Raw genomic sequence first — 15,379 nt, 5'->3', positions numbered from 1 at the left:
ACTTGTCAGAGCAGTTAGTTACCAGCATAAAGTCGCACAGTTTATACAATCGAAAGCTCTACGGAATGAGTAGCCATAACAAGCTTTTGTGCAATAAAGATTAGAATCTCTGTGAAGCAGTTTCCTGTGTTTTTTTTTTTCCCCTCTGCCTTTGAATTTTACTTTGAAATGGTTGCAGAGCTACAACAGGTTAAAAACGAAACAAAGCAAAACAAATAGAAAAAACATTTTTTTTTTTTTCCTTTCATGCATAGGAAAACAGCACACACCTGAAATTCTGGCTTTGTACCTGTAACATCAGGCTCCCTCTGACTCTGGTATAAAACAATGTAGGACCGAACAACATCACAAAATAATGTGTATTTGTGCTTTATACACAATGGAAGACTTGTTAGCATAATCTGCAAAAGTTTCAAGTGGGTGTACTGCCAAATACTTTGGTTTCTCCTGTGAGAGAGGAAGGAGGAGAGTGGATGAAACCAAATGTATAGCTGGTGTCTTTCCTTGCACAGATAGAGAAATTATATTTGTTGAGACACTGCACTGTTGAGATTCGAGGAGAGAGTCTGCCCTCAATTTCACTGCACTATGCTAGTGTTCATTCAACTGATGAAGTTCTCAACTCAAAGGGCAACATCCACTTTGTTCTAAGATCCTGCTGGAATGGAAAAGCTGACAAGGGAAAACTTACACAAAGGATATTGTGCTGTTAAAGTTTGTTCAAAGCCACACTTGTCAGATCTCTTTGAAATGAAATTGAAAAGGAAAAACCAATTTTCTTTGAGGACAAAGTTCATCTCATTTGGTGTGCTGCACCTGTCTAATTTTCTTCTCTGAGAAAGAAATCTTGACTACGAAAATTTGAAAAAATAGTTTATACTAGTGCAGGTATGTATCCTAATGTTTAATTCAGACGAGTGTTACATTCTGAGAACATAAATATAAGTGAATTACTGCCTGTTTGAAGCTGTGATAAATACCTAGGTTGGCTGAAATTATTAGACATATTATTCTGTCTCCAAAGTGTCTCTGAAGGGCAACGGTCTGAACTATCTGGAAATGAGAGCTCTCTAATGTTTTCCTTTGTTAGTGATGTGTAGATGCACAGTATGATGCTGAGTACATTATCAAACTGAAATCCAAGACAGATCCTTCAAAGGTGTTCAGATACATATCTTGCATGCTTCCAAATTTGGGGGGGGGAGAAAAAAGCAACATCTAATTTTAGGGTAGCGTGTTTATGAATATTAAAATTCACAATTGATCTTTTAAATGCCACCAAATAAGTTTGTATCAACATCAAACAAGCAGACCTTTCGTGTTTGAAGTTAAAATTTCCTATACATAGGAATGTTACATGATTGTAGATCGACACAAAATAAAATACAGAATAAAGTGACTATGTCATTTAAACTGGAAAGAAATATAGCTGTGACCTCAGATAAGGACTTAGGTTCAAAATAGAGAAATGTTATTTTAGTCAAGGAGGGGCAGGGTGCGGGGGAGAAAAACACACCCAAGTGTAGTAATCCTTTCCTTTAATGCATCTTGTCTCCTGTTTGCCTGTGTCTTTGGCTCTTCTCTGTTTTTCTGTCAGCTTTCCTTGTTCAATCTTACCAATGTGGTAGGCTACATGTTTAAATATAAATCCCATATATTGAAAATACATGAATGATTAAAAATGAGGAAGAATTTGAAAGTGGGAAGTAAAGGAAAATTGTCTTATCTGTTAGATCATGGGAAACAGATAATCTTGGCTATTGCCAAATTCTCCTCAGAAATTTATATTCCCTAGCTTCCTTCTTTGTGAATGTTTTCCATTTGTTACTACATTGCCAATGCCTTTTTATTTGCTCTGTGTCCAAATGTGGATCCAGCTGGATTCCTGTGATTTTGTTTTTATTCTGTTGGTATCTCTCTAGAAGACTCTAACACATATCCATACCCTTTATGTAAAATTTAATACCTTTCAAATATGGTGTTCACCATGACCTTGAAAAACAAAGACCTGCCAGTGAAACTTTTGGACAGAAGCTACCTTCCTTTTCTAATCAAAACTCAAACAACCAACGTCCTGATAATCAAAGGAGAATCTTCTTAGAGTAGAAATTATTCAACTAAATGAAAAGCAAGCTTACTGATTTTAGTTCCTCTTTTGTTTAATTCTTATTTCCTTTATGCTCCACTGGTTATAGAGTAAATGTGTTTCAATTTAGTGAAAACATCTTTAGAAATTAACCCTTCCTCTTATGGCTTACAAGTTGCATGTTATTTGTATTCAGTATTTGTAATAAGCACAATTTATCATGTGCTTGTGTATAATTTAATCTTGTGTGGTATTGCCTTCAAAATCCATGAGTCGAAGGGAGTGTCTTCTGGAGAACAGCATCTTTACCTCACACAAGATGCACTTCCCTCAGCGTCTACTTATATGCTCAGTAAATATTTGCTGAATGAATGAAGGCGTGTGGCTTTCTCTCTTCCCCTTGAACATCACTCTTGTTTTCCCTCTCTAATGCCCAGGGCACTAAAGTCATGTCACAGGAGAGAGTGTTATTTCCTCCTTCACAGTCCACATACTAATTAGATACTCCTCTTCCTGGCCCATCTCCCCCCAGGGATAGTGCAATGAAGCACGTGCTCTTCCTAGATTCTAATCCTTCCCCTATTCTGGGATACAGTCAATAGTCTAGGTGCTTGCTTCACTAATGAGTTTTTTCTTTGTAGTTTTTCCATCTTTTTAGTGGGCATTAAAGGATTTCTAGCAGACAGTGAACCAGCGGTAGCTGCACTGTATTTCATGTTTTCTGTGATAGAGCTGGTCACCACTATGTCCTATCCTAAGCTCTTCCTCCTGTGAAAGATTATGACATGGAATCAAAGCATAGGCCCACATTTATTGCATACAACACCAAAACATTGGTACAAGGGCCATTCTCCTGCCCAAACTCCTGTATGTAACCACTCATTCAACAGATATCCCTAGCCCCTACTGGGGGCTTAATACCACGAGAACCACAAAGAGGCATAAACAAAATAGTTCCTACCCTTAAAAGCAAAGAGGATTTTGTGTTTTCTAGAGGACTTCCACATTAATTATCTCATTTGATTTCCTACAACAGCCAGGAGAGGGAAGGAGGATAATTATTACTATACACATTTTCCAAATGAGAAACCTGTAGCCTGGAAATTAAAGTCACCCTACTGGTTATGCCAGGACCTCAATAAAACACCTAGGGGTTTGATTATACCATTTAATAACTCTCCCTTTCTACATCATAGAGAACCAAGCATTTTCAGTGGTGAATTGCCTCTCAGCCTGCACAAGAATATTTATTCCAAATATCCCTTCCTTTTAGAATGTAAGGCCGGCCAATAATTAAAAATACTTTGGACCTAAATGGAACCATTCAGTTCCCAAGGCTTGCAGTTTCTAAACCGGCCATGCTTCAAGGCACAATGTATCATTTGAGGATCAACAATAACAATTCTCAAGGCTGTGGAGTTTGGAGGAAGACAGCTATGATACACATTCCCTGCTTTCATTTCCCACTTCCATTGTCCCAGCCCAGGTCATTAGCTGCTTACTTCAATAACCTTTTACATCTATCATCTGTCTTTCAGTCTCCCCTCCCCCTCACCTATTCATTTACATGCTGCTGCCAGGTCAATGTTCCTAGAGTACAATTATAGTCCAGTAATTATGCTTCTCAGAAAACGCAGATGGCTTCATGTAGTCTACTGAATGAAGTCCCACCTCTGCGCTGACCACAACTTCCCTTTTCATCTTTCCCTTAACCTACAAGGAGAATATATCACCTACTGCTTCTGTACATACTCATCCCTTTCCTACTGTGGCGGTGCCTTTCTTGCCATTCCTTCTGCCTGGAATACTTACTTTCTTCCAGCCCCTTCACTAACTCTTTCAACAGAAATACCACTGAAGTCTTATTATAAGCCTTCCCCTGTGGCTCCAACCGGGGACAGATACAACTCACTTTGAACACACAAAAAATTTCTCTGAAATCTCTTCCCAGGAACTTACGGAACAGCACAGGGGTTATGGACAGACAGGCAGATGGAATTAGGTTTAATCCTGACCCGGTCAAATTTGGGCAAATTATTAAATTTCTCCAAGCATCCATTTCCTTACCTGGAAAACCACTGCATGTCTTTTTGTGTGTGTGTGAATATCAGTGATTATCCATACAAATGCTTCTGGTCAATTCTTAGCATATATTAAGACTCGATAAATGACAACATTTATGCTTAGATTCGGTTTTGCATTATAGTTCTGTCTGTACATATTATGTAAACGCCCATATGTTGTCTACTTTCTGAGAAGGCTGAGACCATAATTTTATTTTTGTTTTTTCATCTTTGTAACCACATAGGTCTTGACACACACACAAAATTTCTTCATGATGCCATTATCACCATTGAGCACCTACTTAATCATAACAGAATTATGGACAACATCCACATTTGCAAATCATGAGTCCTGAATAATCCTAGCAACGCCATGAATATACTGTTTTTTTTTTTTTCAGGTTCAGAATAAGAAAAACAGTTGGCTCAGTTTATGAATCTTCTAATTATAGCTTCTTAGTTAAAATTTGGTCATGTAAGAAATTTAAGAAAGCTTAAATGCAATTAATATACCCCAGGAAGTCAACCACTTAGACAGTATTGTGGCCTATAAAAAATGGATTAGGGCTAGAAAGTTATATACTATATTTCTTCAGGGTATCACTAGGTCTGCTTTTATGTCATCCGGGCTATGCCAACCATGGAGAGCACAAAGCGGTAAACCACAAAGGTTGTAAAGTTGACTGCACCCAAAGTAAATTGGAACAAGTTCCATCACAAATGTGCCTTTTGTTGGATTGGAAAGAAATTGGATGTCACGAAGACTTATGGAGGAGATTAGGTGATGTAATTATAACACTCTCTGTGAAGGAACTAAGAAAACATCAATAATAATAATTAATAATAATAATAAATGGCACCATTAAAAGAATATTGTTACTGTTGATTTCTTCTTAGCTTTAGAATTGATATATCTAACAGAAAAAAGTTATTGGTCTATTGGAATAAAATGTTTAAGAAGTAAGTGTGCAGTATCTGGCACTATTTTTTAAGCAAGGACAAGTGTTTTATTTTATAATGTGGTGGGGAAAAAACGTTCTGATATTTAATGGGCACTCTGCATCTAGAATTTTTTTTACAAGCAAGTAAGTAAGAAGTAACTAAACTTTTCTTTTTGGGGATGAGATTTCACAGGTAAAAACCTCTAAAATATTTATAATCATTCATTTCATGTTTTATTCTCAAATGAGATATTCTCAAAAATATTCTCATGTTTTTCATTCTCAAATACTATGAATCAGTCTAATTACAATGTGAGTAGACTGAAGGTATAAATCTAGAGGCAGAAATAATCGTTAGGAAGCTATTGTGGTGATCCAGATGAGAAGTGCTGGTGGTCAGATTTGTGCAAGGGGCAGTGAATAGGACATAAGTATGGAGTATCTCGGCCATTTGATTTTACCTCAAGCCTCAGGGAGTCTCAAATTTCGGCTGCTATTTTTTTTTTTTAAATTTTTATTTATTTATTTGACAGAGAGAGAGATAGCGAGAGCAGGAACACAAGCAGGGGGAGTGGGAGAGGGAGAAGCAGGTTTCCTGCCGAGCAGGGAGCCCGATGTGGGACTCGATCCCAGGACCCTGGGATCATGACCTGAGCCGAAGGCAGACGCCTAACGACTGAGCCACCCAGGCGCCCTCGGCTGCTATTTTATGTTAGCCTTCCAAATTTGTGCAGGGAATCAGTACCTCATAAAAAACTGTATAATTAATCTGGAATTATTTTAATACCCTTCTTCTAATCCTAGAGAAATAGGAAAGTGATAGAATATATCAGAGTGAGGGGCCTTGAGTTCTCCACATTTCCTGGGCCATACTAATACTTAAATAGGCCTAAAATTACAGCTAGAGAGACGAAGAGAGATAAAGACTTATTCAAGTAGAAAACTCAAAGGGACTTGATACCTGGTTGGACATGGGGCAGGGAGGGAAAAAGCATAGTCTAAGAATTCACTAAGTTGCTGGCTTGGGCAACCAGGTGGATGATGGCACCATGTATAGAGGTGAATAACAGAAGAGGTAGAATAGATTTTGGAGTTGATAAAAGATTTTAAGTTCACTTTTGGACATGTTAAGTTTGAAGTAGGGCAGGAAAATACACATGTCCTGAAGGCAGTTATGGTTTTTAGTCTGAAATTCAGGAAGGAGTTTTTGCTGGATTAGAAGTCATCAGCATATAATGTTAAATGGGATTTCCCAGCGGGACATTATATAACTCAAGAAGAGGACAGAACCCTCAGTAAAATAAACATTTGATCTTCAGGTAGAGAAATGGATGTCTATAAAAGGAACAACCAGGGATGTGGGGAATACAGGGTCACTAAAGCCAAAAGAAGAAAGTCTTTCAAAAAGGAGCCCAGCAACAGTGTTAAATGTTGAGATTTCAAGTAAGTTTTATGAAGTTTCCATTTGTTTTACTTAAGAAAAAAAGTATGGATGGCTTTAGCTTAAAAAGCTTTAGTGGTGTGATGGGTCTGCAGGCCAGCTTTCTGTATAATGCAAAGCATCTCATTAAATTTAATCTTCCATAATTAAGAAGTTTGACCTTGCAGGGGAAGATAAAGGACCTGAAGGAGAAGAAAGTTTTACAATCTCCTCTGTTTCCAATATATTTTATGTTCTTTTATTTGTTGTTTCCCTGATATAGGAGTGGTTGGTTTGCACTGGCAAATAATAACCTTTCTTTTCTTTTTTTACACAAATGGCTGACACATTAACTTGGCATGGTTATGGTTCTGGGATTTTATATGAGGTCCCCAGTAACCGAGAACAAAAAAGTTTTTACATTAACTTCTGTCTTTACTTCTTAGGATTAAGAAAATCAAAACCCCTATATTTCCCTTCCTTTTGTTATACTATACTCAGCAAATCTAGTCTTTGGAATTTGCCGTCACACACCTATGGGCAATGAAGAGATTCTTTAAGAGATTTCTACATTAAGGGTCATAGATATTTTATTACCTTCAGAAAATAAAAAAAAAAACAAAAATGTTAGCAATGAAAATTATAATGGTTTTAATTTGAATTTTTCAGTTTTTCAAAATATGCATTGGAAGAGATTTTGGAAAATACTAGTGTATCATCTCTCACCTTTATAGAAACTTTTATGAGTCTGAATATTGAACCATAAGAAATATGCTGCTTGAAGGAAAGAAATGTTTTCTTCTTCAGAGGATAAAGTGGGTTCTTTCTCATCAATATGAAACACTATATAAAATTAAATTTTTAATTCCCAGGGTCTATAAGCGACAATTAGAATTACATGAAGTACTTCAGAAACTGCTTACTTTTTTACATCATGAATAAAATATTACTTCAGAGAACCAAATGTTTGACCACCGACCTCATTATATTAATACCATATCAAGAAAAACTACTTTTGGATGTCAGCTATCACAATAATATTTAATTTCTGTACAGGACTTTACAACTTATGAAGAACTTAGAGATCTGATATCTTGTGTAAGCCTCAGAATGATCCTGTGAATTAGTCAAGGCAAATAAAATTATTGTCAATTAAACCAATTGCACTGGGTTTAGTAAGAGATGAAGTTGGACTGGGATTCAGGTCTACCAAATACTTAAACCAATATTTTCCACTAGACATCAATAGTAAACATTAAACACTATGTTGGGAATAGTGAAAGAAATAAACTTTTCCCTTGCTTGAGGTGTTTATGACTGGGTTGGAAAGATCAGACATGTAAACATGAGAGATCAATATAAACATTACACAACCAAATGCTAAATATGCTTCATTCTACAAACATCTGACTTAACTGGTTTCATAGTTTATAATGTCTCTTCCTTAGAGGTGCCGTAAGTAATGGCTCCTGTGATGGTTCATTTTATGTTTCAAATTAATGGACTTATAGGGTACCCAGATAGTTGGTAAAACATGATTTTGGGATATGTCTATGAGAATGTCTCTGGAAGAGGTTAGCATTTAGATTGGGTGGTGAAGACTGAATAAAGCAGATGGCTTTCACCAGTGTGGGTGGGCATCACCCAGTCCACTGAAGGCTTGAATAGAACAAAAAGGTGGAGAAGGGTGAATTTGCTCTTTCTGCTTGAGTTAAGATATCCATCTTCTCACCCTTAGACATCAATTTCCCTGGTTCTCAGGCCTTCAGACTCAGGGCAAATTCTATTACCAACTTTCCTGGGTCTCCAGCTTGCAAACAGCAGATCCTGGGATATCTCAGCATCCATCATCATATGAGCCAATTCCTATAATAAATCTCCTCTTACAGCTATGTATCTGTCTACCTATCATCATAATCCATCCATTTTACTGGTTCTGTTTCTCTAGAGAATTTGGACTAATATAGTTCCCAATGTCTTCCACTTCCGAACATTTCTTCAAAACAAAACAAAAGGAGAGGTTCAGGCATCATGAATCAGATTATCTGAATCTCACCATATCTGAAAACATATATCCTCTGCAAGAAGAAATCAAAATATGGATCTATGATGTCAAATGGAGAACTGAATCAGGGCAAGTGTGTGTGTGTGTGTGTGTGTGTGTGTTCCCAAAACCAGAGTGTTTGAAAAGTCTTGAAAATGTAAAAAATAAACCTCATTCAATTGCCTGTTATTTTTGTTGTTGTTTATCTGCTAATAGATGATGTGCATGGTGCTTCTTTATCTAATCTAGAAACATCTTATCATATTACAAAAGCTTATATTTATTGATGGTTTAATCCAAATAGTATTCAGAATGACATGACCATAGGATCATGTCTTAAGCTTATTCATGTTAACCATGTTTTAGTAAGGCTTATCTCTTAATTAAATAGGAGACTGTGGTAACACACTAGATATTTTAGGGGGTTGTGAGGAAGGTGAGATATGAGAAAAGTACAAGTCATTGCTCTCAAGGGGGAAATAAAACATGACTCAGCTAGAGATGCAGAGAAGGTAACTGTAACAGAGTGCAGAGAACAAACAGAAAGTAGGAGATTGATCACTGAATGAGAGAATGCCTCATGGAGGAAGTAGGATATAATTTGTGCCAACACATGAATAGGGTTTACTTAAACATAGGTGAAGAGGGAAAGCATTCCAGTTATACAGAAATGGATGGAGAAATCTTGACACGTGGAATACATGTCCTATGAGGGAGGTCAGCTAGTAGAACTCTCTGAGTAGAGAAAAACCCAACAATAATAAACATTTTGATAATAATTATTTGAGAACCTGTAGCATGACAGAAGCTTCAGACACATCACTATAGACCCTCACAAAACCATGCAAATAGGGATTGCTAACCCTTTTTCTGTAGGTATGTGTTTTTCCTAGGAAGTAAGCATGACCCAGAGAGGTTCAATAAACTAATCAGCACCCTGTTGTAAGTGGGACAAGGATTTGCATACAAGTCCAGGTGATGTCGCAGTCTAGTTCAGGTCTTCCTGCTCTATAATGCTGCCTCCCCCGTGCACACAGAGTGCCCTGAGCTACCACAGAATTTCAGCAACTCTAGCCCCACAATTCAGAACCAGTAATATATTAACACAAAAGCAGAATAAAGCTCAAGATAAATTTCCTTTTTGCTTTTGTTAAATGGGGCTTCAATGGAAAGAGAAAGGCTAGGAATGTAGATGCCTTATAGTTATACACTGGGCCAAGGTAAGCGTAATTCCAAGCTCACCTGGGCCATCAGAAAACAATTTAGGAACAGAGTTAAGAATACCCCAATTTTATCAAGGTGCAAACCCTTTTTGTTTACCTGGAATCACCTCACTCACACACTGCAGAGGACCCTTGATATGGTCACCCAATTAAATGTCAAGAGACCAGTCGCCCTGAACCTCATTAACCTTCACCATTCCCAATCTTCTACACACAGTAGATGTCTACATTAGTCGTTTTTCAGGTTTTTCGGTTTCCAGACTTCATAAAAGAAGAATTTGCAAATAAGTTTTTATCATCATTAACAATACTTTCGCTAAAGGGCATATGTGAAGTTTTATGATGGTTTAGCACATTAATATTTTACAATCAGGCTTTAACATGCTTTTATCTTTTTTACACAAGATTAATATCCTGCCCGAATTAGTTTTATTACATGCATTTTCAATTTTCACTAAGCTGATTTTCCTTCACTAGAATTTAAGATTTTTTTCTTACAACTTTTTTCTTTCTCATTTGTAGGATTTAATATGTTTTATCCATCTTAATTTTTTCCCCCACATTATTGCAAGGATTTTCCTGTTGTGCTGCCATTTGCAATTCAGTTCCATTAGCTAATCACACCGTTTGGTGTTAAGTCTTTCATTTTCTACAGCATTTATAGTTTTGTTCTCTCTGAAGCCTGTACAATCTCTGTCATGTCTGCAAGTCTAGGCAAGAGTGTGGATTTACTAAATAACTAACTAATTTGATAAATACAGATGATCTAATCAGGTAATTCGGTATCATATTTTTACTTTAGGGCAGATTAGACCTTTTGTTGGAAGAGTACCAAAGTTGACACACTGTATCATAGTTGGAACTACCTTAAAATATTAAGAAATATTTTTTACAGATTTATTTTATTTTATTTGTTTATTTGAGAGAGAGAGAGAGGGAGGGAGAGAGAAAGTGTGCGCACAAGCAACGGGAGGGGCAGAGGGAAAGGGAGAACAGGCTCCCTGCTAAGCAGGGAGCCTAAGCAGGGAGCCTAATGCTAGTCTTGATCCCAGTACCCTGGGATCATTACCTGAGCTGAAGGTAGATACTTAACAGACAGAGCCACCCACGTGCCCCACTAAGAAACATTTTTAAAATTAAAAAAATAATTAAAATTTGAAATTAGTGCTTCACATTCTAAAGTCCTGTTTGGGCAATCTGACATCTCCCCATTATCCATTTTAGTGAATAACAAGAGTGTAGACATAGCCTCTCAGTCTGTTCTACATTGTGCACACCAGAATATGGAAATCAATGTCTGGGGGTCCCAAATGGTACTGAAAATCTACTCTTGGTTGAATCCTCACTTAGTCTGGACAGGAACTAAGGAAAATATACAATACAGGAAGATTCAGCAAGAGTCAAATAACAGTGGCAGAAAAGGACACCTAGAGTAATGCCGTTATAGCAACATGGATACAAAGTTGATCTTGAAAAAAATCAACCAGTGTGTTCATGCCTATCTTCTCCTCAGTAGTTGCTATGATCTTCCCTTGTACTGACCTGTGAAGCAATGCCTCACAAAATATACCCTTCCCCCAAAACCTTCCACCTCCTGTCCTAGTATTACTGGGTCACCCGCTGGATGGCTGGAGAGACAATATAATTAATATTCATGGCTAAGGTTTTAATGCTTGATTATCACATCACACCCCCCACCCTCAAAGGGAATTTACTGTATAAATGGCATTCTCAGTACCTTGATTGAAAGAATTAAGTCTTCATCATTTTTTGCTGGCCAATAAAGTAACTTTGACAAGGAACAAGAGTCATTTCAAATGACAAATTATGCACACGTAGACAAAGGGGTGAGTGAGGCTATAGGTCAGTTCCATACACAGTGTTTCCTATTATCATCTCTGTTTGTTCTTGTTTTTCCCCCTAGCAATTAATTTACTAATTGGCCTTAGGTTAAACTTAGTTAATCCACCCCCCCCTTTTTTTTCTGGAGCTGTTCAAGCAGAACAACAAAAGAAATAGGATTCCAGCCAGCAAAATCCTCACTCCTCAAATCCACTCTTCCCACTGGCTAATCCTAAAACAAAACAGGAAACTGGTCCATACAGTCTAGGTTGGAAAGAATTTGTATACCATAGGAATCACTTTCATTATACTCCCCCATCCAAGGAGGAAGGATGACAATCAGAGGAAGAATCATTTGATTGGCTGGGAAACTTGGGTTAATAATGTTCTCTTCTCTATGAAATGAAACAGAGAAGTATACTAAAACAATATCATAGAATAACTGTAGTTTAAAAATCTACTTTCAGATAAGATATCAGTAAGTATTCTGCATGAACAACATGCAATAGGTGGGATCTGTGAAGATACACTTAAAAGAGAAAACTTAGTTGTGGAAAGCTAAATACTTCTGGAGATGGAGTTGACAAGAATCAAGCCCCAAGATTTTGTCTCAGATAGAGGAAGCAGGATCATCTATCTGAGTTATACAAAACAGAAACCTTTGTTCTTTTCATGAAGCAGGAAAGGGAAGTCCCCTATGGCAGTGGGTATGTGTGTTAGCTGTTTCTTGTGTGCTAGAGAAATGAATGTCATTTTCATGAGGGATAGAATAACTACTTTCTGAACCCCATTAGGAGGGCTGGGTGCTTCTTGATGCATACTAACTACTCTGCTCACAAACAAGATGGTGGATGAGAGGCATAATTAATATGATGTGGACTGAGTGGAAACACTGTAGGGAGTTTTGAATTGTGGCAATGCAGATAAGGTAACTCCTAAGTGCCAATTCAATTACTATTAGAATTCATCTGCCACTCTCCACTCCACTTCATATTTAATTATTTCAATAAAGAAGTGTGAGTGATTTTTATCATTTCCATCCAGTTCCCCAATGCACTTATTTCTTCCCTGGACACATTTATTCTATCATATTCTCGGCTGCCTTAGTGTATAGATTTGGAAAATGAACTCAAAAGACCAGAAAGCCGAGGATAGGTGGTATCAGATGTCTTTTCCCTATAGATTAAAAAAAAAAAATGTTTTACCAATTGCAGTTGCTTCTTACAAAATGTAACTATTTAACAGGGCAAAAAGTAGCCTGGGCTTTTGTTTCTCAGTTTTGTCTGGAGCCCTGTGCATTTGCGTTTTGGAAAGTCAGCCCCTGCTTAGCAAAGGTTTCTCCAAGCTTCTGTTGTGAACACGGTGTGTTAATTTTAGGCACCTCCATCTATTATTTTTCGTGAAAAAGAAAAATAAGAAATCAAACATTCGGTGGCATCTTACCTCTTAGAGTCTGCCCAGAGTATCTGCTTATTCTCAGATTCCCCAAGATATGAACAGGCGCAGATGCGCTTAATCTCACATTGATAAACCCATCCTCCACAAACAAGGAATGAGTTCCTATCGCTGAAGAGCTCCCCATCTGAATGCACTGGCATTTTCAAAATGGCCTCCTCTCTGAATCTTGGTTTATGAAATCAGCAACTTAATAGTTTTAACTTTGTAGTCTATTCCATAGAGCATTAAGAAAATAGAGCCTCTTCTATCTCCTAGACTCTAGAGCCAGCAGTACCACAACCAGTTTTCAGGAGCACTGACTCCCTGTTAAATATTAAATGAGTAATCAAGTTCAAAATCTTGAGAAAAAGGATCTGAAAGCACCTCCTCACTTAAAGCTGAAACTGCCACTGACATTTTACAAATCAGGGTGATTATTCTGGCCACTCTTTGAGTTGCTAAAGAGAGTAGTCGGTGGGATGAAAATGAACTTGCTTTCCAGGTATAGGATCATGGCTCCAGGGTCAGACCACCTAGGTCCAAATCTTGGCTCCTCCACGTACTGAGGGTGCAGATGTGCATTAAATGAGCTAAGGGTTGATGTTCTAAAATGCACCAAAGCATACAGAACAGAAACTGCATCAAGTGTTAAATCAACATTGACTACTATTATTGTTCACAAGATTTGCCTTTTGGTGACTTGTTTTTCCTTCATGGGCAGCTCTTTCTCTGCTCATTTCATTCCATGAAATCCATTGAGGGTAGTATAGGCGAGCACAGAGTGGATATACCTTGCATGTAACTTTCTACCTGCCATGGTTTATTCTACATAGTCCTCATTCATCACCCTGAGTGGGAACAAAAACATGTAAGAAACAGGAATGTCTTCAAGATTTCTATAGAAGAGGCACTTAGGGCCCAAATCCAGTTGGAGGAGAGGAGGTAGAGGAATCATACTGACACTTTATATACAAATATGTTTTTACTTAGTATGTTAATTTGGGGTCACTGAAGGGACACAGATGGAAACTACAGGGAACTAAAATTCCTCCAACTCAATCACCCTCTGGTGTTGCCAAGAGTAGGAATGAAGACGAATACAAAGAGATGTGGAAAGAGACATACAACAGTGCTTTGGTGAATCAGTATTGCTACTTCTGCTGAGAAATAATAAAATACGACAAACTAAAATCCCAGAAATGTTTGAGCCCTCTTCTATTTTTTCCTGGACTCCCACAGATCCTCTTTCACTTCTCCTCTCCCTGAAGAGCCTTTGTAAGGAATGAAAACCCACAGCGGTTCTAGCTCAGTCTTGGCCATACTTAACTGTCCCAGGTGAGGTGGGATTCCGCAGAAGGTGCTGCTGGCAACCAGAATTTCTATCTTACTAGTTAGGGCTATTCACCCAGTCCCAGTATGTACATGAAATAGCTAAAAGATTCTTTGACTTGGCACCCTATAAAGATGACAAAAATAGGGGCGCCTGAGTGGCTCAGTCGGTTAAGCCTCTGACTCTTGATCTCGGCTCAGGTCTTAATCTCAGGGTCGTGAGTTAAAGCTCTGCATTGGGCTCCACAAAAAAAGAAGACGAAAATAATCTCCCCCAAATCACTTAATGGTCAGTCTTAAAAAAAAGCATAGAGGGGAGCCTGGGTGGCTCAGTCAGTTGGTGTCTGCCATCGGCTTGGGTCATGATCCTGGGGTCCTGGGATTGAGTACCACATCGGGCTTCCTACTTGGCGGGAAATCTGCTTCTCCCTCTGCCCTTCCCCCCTGCTTGTGCGCTCTCTCTCTCTCAAATAAATAAATAAAATCTTTTTTAAAAAAAGTGTAGAAACTCCAATAGACATACCTAAAGAAAACCAAATTTGAAAGATACATAGTGTATTCTCAACTGAAACTCCAAATTCTTAGAGGAAGGAAATGGTAACTTTTAAACAATGTGACTAAGAAAATAACGGTCCAAACTGAATCTTCTTTTTTTTTTTTTAAAGATTTTATTTATTTATTTGAGAGAGAGAGAATGAGAGAGAGCACATGAGAGGGGGGAGGGTCAGAGGGAGAAGCAGACTCCCTGCCAAGCAGGGAGCCCGATGTGGGACTCGATCCAGGGACTCCAGGATCATGACCTGAGCCGAAGGCAGTCGCTTAACCAACTGAGCCACCCAGGCGCCCCTGAATCTTCTTTTCTATAATATATACACTTTTGTCTTCCTACGTGATGAGCTGGTCTGGTCTACATTTGCTGCTTTGTGGCTTAGGGTCATCAATACAAAGTCATGATTTTTGTTAAGGCATTTACTAAAGGCAGAGTTTTAAGGTC

This window comes from Leptonychotes weddellii, chromosome 9 (assembly GCF_054177405.1).
Source record: "Leptonychotes weddellii isolate Sample4059 chromosome 9, ASM5417740v2, whole genome shotgun sequence".
Classification (NCBI taxonomy): Eukaryota; Metazoa; Chordata; class Mammalia; order Carnivora; family Phocidae; genus Leptonychotes; species Leptonychotes weddellii.
Note: the sequence above shows the minus strand (reverse complement) of the source record.